Raw genomic sequence first — 5,178 nt, forward strand, 5'->3', positions numbered from 1 at the left:
GTTACTGTCCGATGCACAGACTCCATTTATATCTCACTAAATGTGCTCACAATATCTTGTGCTCCTCTGTGCCTAGGATCCTATCCAGGAGCATGTGTTGCATTTCATTTTCATGTTTCATCAGTCCCATTGGATCTGGGACAATTCCTCAGTCTTTGTCTTTCATGCCCTTGACAGTCTGAATGAATAGCCTTGCATTATGCAGGATGACCCTCAATCTGGCTCACGCATTCTTTCAAAAAATACACAGAAGCAATGCTGTTCTCTTCTCAGTGCAACACATCGGGGGGCATGCAATTCCAACCCATTCCACCTCGATGGCTTGGTTAAGTCAGTGTGTGTGTGCCAGTTTTCTCTAAAGTCACCACTTTTCCATTTGTATTTTATTTAAATTTTGTGGGGAGATATTCCAAAATTACATCAATATCCAATTCCTTATCTAACCTCCACCCACAAACCTTAGCAGTCATTAACAACTCCTGCCTGTGTCAACTGCCATTATGATGGCTGAGAAGCGGTGACTAGCTATGTGCACATGTTAATTGGTGTTCCACTGCAAGTAAGCACTTCCCTTTATCTCCAATTAATCAATGATTTAGCTAGCTGCTATCAGTGTGAATCTATGAATTCCTATTTTACTAGACGGGTCATATTTTGAACCTATTATTATTTCATTTAATGCTGAAATTGCCCCTGAGTGTGAGAGCTCCTTCAAGCTGGCTCCTGGGACACATTCCTATCACTCATTGAACATTGTCCTACTTTCTGACACAGTAAAATTTTCAGGCCCACCTTCCACTTTCTCTATTCCCAGCCTTCTACTCCCAGGGTCCCATTTCTCCCCAGAGCCCTGTTTTCTTTTGGTGGATCTTGGTATTCCAAACTGAACATCTGGAGTGAGCATTGCTGCTGGGGTCTTATTGCTTCTGGACCCTTTCACTTGACAGAGGTAGGAAACTGATATTTATTTATATTTCCATACACACAAATGTACATTTATAACTATTTCCATATCTTTCCGTGTATATGTATTTTCAAGACCCATGTGTTCATTCTGATATTTTCAATTTAACACCTCAGTATTCTTTCTAGCTCTGTCTTCCATGTTTATAAATCTTTGCTCCTATAGTGAGAAACTTTCCTGTAATATTTATTAGTTATATGTCCAATCAATTATTTGATTATTGTAACTACTTTCCAAGCCACCCTGGCCACCTCATCCCCCAGGCACAAATAAGGACCCTCTCTTACATTACTACCATATAATCTTCCCACATAAAGATTGCAATCTGCCACATGGAGACACTTTCTCATCCTGAGCACACTTCCATTGACACCTCCACGGCCACCTCCCCAACAAATCCTCAGTCACCTGGCCTGCCACCGCAGCCAACACTTCAGGTGCCACTTCGTCCCCTGACATGTGCACTTTGTGGACACCAATATCTAAATGCTCGATGGGAAAGGGAAGGAAAGAAAAAATGGGAAGGCCAGGAAAGAGGAGAAAGCACTTCCCTAACGCCTGGTAATCGGAAGGCTGAGAGGAGATGGTGGAGACGGGAGGACACGTGCAGTCAGCCAGGTGTGCACAGGAGCACAGGTGCTTCCCTCACCTGCAGTGTTCTAGGCTCTACATCCAACTTTTCATTCTGTCTCGACTTCTATCAGTTTTCCCCCCATTCTGTGACTCGTCTGTTGAATGAAGTACCACTGAGAAGATGCTCAAAGACAAGGAAAACAGCAGCAAGTGAATCAGAACCACTTGTCTATTCAATAGAAGTGACAGTGTTCTAACGAGGTTAGATTAAGCTGGTTTGACCCCTCTAAAGTATAAAATGTGACTGTAATGTCTTTATTGCAGATTTGAGAAATTAATCATGAGAGTTCACACTATATTTTCGGAAGGTGACGGTTAAAGGTGCATAGAATAATAATCTGCATTTTAGAGTAATCTTCCAGGAGCTTGGATGTGCCGAATCAACTTGGTCAAGCTGGAGGCTGTTCCCAGAATCCCGCCCCTGCACGGTCTGAATTAGAAATGGCAAGAGACACCTGCGTGCAATGTGGAAGGTGCAACGGAAGCAGGACCACTGTTTCTGAAGCTTTTTGCACAGTTGGATGCAGTGACAGACTAGCAAAGAGGTGTCAGGTAGATTTCCTTGTCCTCATTCTCCTCCTTTAGAGCAGCTCAGGGACCATAGCAGTCCCAGGTCCCCCAGGCGATTGACTGGTGACCCATAGAAGTGGTACCCACACAAGGGAAAGAGCTTCCTGAGGACCTTGCCAGGAGCTCCCCATTGGGTCCCACCTCAATTGCTGGCCGTGCCTGACTTCTCAGTTGACAGGTTAGTCTCTGTAAAGCTACGTGACTACACCAATTGTCAGGGCAGAGGCAATAGCTATGCTAATTGTATGGTTAGGGCCATTCATAACTAAAGCCAAAATGTTTCATTAATTTAGTTATACTAAGTTTCCATTTGTATTGTCAGGGCTCATTCAAACCCATTGTACAGACTGGGTCACAAACCCCTCACATGCCAGGCTGGGTCACCAGACCCCTCACATGCAGGTCCATGCTAGGCAATTGGGAAAGATCCTGGGAGCCACTGGCAGATGACACTCAGTCTCAGTCTCAGAGCTCAGTCCTCAGCAGTAGCAACAGCAGCTTACAGCAGCACTAGCAGCAGAAGCAGCAGCGGTGGTGTCCTCTTGGGGCATCCGGGGCCACTGGCAGCAACGGCTTGCAGCAACAGTCTCCAGCAGCAGTAGTGGCCTCCCTGGGGGCATTTCAGTCTCAGAGCTCAGTCCTCAGCAGTAGCAACAGCAGCACTAGCAGCAGAAGCAGCAGCGGTGGTGTCCTCTTGGGGCATCCAGGGGCACTGGCAGCAACGGCTTGCAGCAACAGTCTCCAGCAGCAGTAGTGGCCTCCCTGGGGGCATCCCATGGGCAGTGGGGAGGGGGGCACTGTGGATCAGAGCCACTTGTCCTTTATATTTAAGTCCATAACCCAGGGCACCTGGTTGCATATACACAATTACATTAGACAACAGGCAAAGAACACCTGGGCGCACGTCCATATTTACATCAAATGCTCGGCAAGATTCTGAACATCCGAGGGGTCCTGACCATTTTCCTTCACTTTCTCTACAGTCTCCATCCTTCCTCTCAAACCTCCACTATCCCAGCACTGCCTGCAATTGTGTGCAACTGATTCCTGGAATAAATTATTTACCTATAGTAGAGTGAATGTGCTCACCCCGACTCCAAAACCCTGACAGACTCACATGGTAATTCTTTAATTGGTTTGCAAAACTCTTTAAAGTTATTGCAAAATGGGAAGCCAGTAAAATCTTCTCTGTCTAAACTACAGTCTACACTATGGAGGTTGGAAATTTACTCTAGTTTAGTGGAGGACAGTCTTGGGGTCTCCATTTGCTTCATCTGAAGTATGAGGATTATGAATCCAATCCATGGCACATATTTTTGAAGCAGAACAGCTCTCATTTGTCAATGTGGTTGAGTCTGAAAATGCCATAAAGTATGAGCATTTGTCATCTTTGCAGGGAATGGCTCACAGTAAACACCTAAAACATAAACTCCTAATTTCTTTCTAGTTTACTGTGCATCCTGCCTGGCATCACCCTCCAGTCCAGTGTTTTTGCAAATGCAGGTCATAGCTATTTAGTTTATTATAAATTTAAATTGTATAAAAAGCAGACTTTTTCTTTATTTTTTTGAGGTATAGTGGAATAAATATATATATATGTATATATATCAGAGTGCAGTGCATGTGGTAAGAGTAACTATTGTTTATTTTTATTGAAACTCTGAAACTATGTTTATGTTGTACTGGATCATGACATAAAGTGCATTTCTTAGTATGGTCATAGTAAAAAAAAGTTTAAAAAATATTTTGCAGCAAAACTGTTATATCAAACAGGACAGTTGTGTAGGGCCAGATGAAGATAATNATTTTGATTTTAAAATTGCAGGTGAGGGATCTCAAAATTTGTGTTCAAGTTTATTATAACAAACCAGAAGCACTAAGCTATAAAAAAATCAAAATTGTTCTAGAAATAAAATATTAATCAAATGAGTGAAAAAAATCTGTGAAGTTTTAACTCTCAAAAGGCACATCCTGTGTTAAGCAAATCCAACAAATGAAAATATAAAATTGTAAAGCACAAATTACAGCATGATGGTCTATACTGCAAAAAGAACTGCCAAAGAATTTCTTTAAATATACTTCCTCATGCAGTTAAAATGTGATTTAGTTTTCAAAAGAATATTCTGTAAGCATTTAAGGTGACACAGGATTGATTGGCAGCCAGACTGAAGGTGGAATAGCCAGTTAAGAGACACCCAGAGTAACAGAAACAAATACATAACACACACACAAAGACCTGTATGCAAACATTTATAGAAGCTTTGTTCATAATCACCNACATAACACACACACAAAGACCTGTATGCAAACATTTATAGAAGCTTTGTTCATAATCACCCAAAACTGAAGACAAGCCAGCTGTCCAGCAACTGATCAACAAATCACTGTGGTGTATCTATACAATGGAATACTATTAACAATAAAAGGGAATCAGGTATGGATGCATGTGATTCCATGAATACATCTAAAAGCATTATGCTATGTGAAAGAAGCCAGACACAGAGGTGAGAGGCTCTATGACTCCGTTCATATGACAATCCGGAAAAGATAAAGCCTTGGAACAAAAATCAGATCGGTGGTTGCCAGGGGCTGGGGAGCAGAGAGAAGTTCAACTACGAAGGGCAGGAGGACATTCTGGGATGATAAAAGTAGTCTATATCTTGATGGTGGTGGTGGTGACATGACTGTGTCAAACGCATGGAATTACATCCCTAAAAAGGGTGAAATTTTAGTAAATGTAATTACACCTTAATAAAAACAAAAGGAGAGACAGACAGATAGAGAGGAGGGGAATACACCTGAAGTAATTTAGCATGAAATGATAAAGACCACAAGAGTGATGAGTAGGAACAGAGCAGAAAAGCAAAATCTGAGACCATGTGAAAATATAAATGAAGAAACAGCAGCCTCCAAACTGAACGATCACTTAATACAAATGCAATGTTTTAAGCAAGCCACATCTGTAAACATATAACTCTTGAAAATAACATATACTTCGTACTAAATGGTAA

This window comes from Galeopterus variegatus, unplaced genomic scaffold, assembly GCF_000696425.1.
Source record: "Galeopterus variegatus unplaced genomic scaffold, G_variegatus-3.0.2 Scaffold5091, whole genome shotgun sequence".
In the NCBI taxonomy this organism is placed as follows: Eukaryota; Metazoa; Chordata; class Mammalia; order Dermoptera; family Cynocephalidae; genus Galeopterus; species Galeopterus variegatus.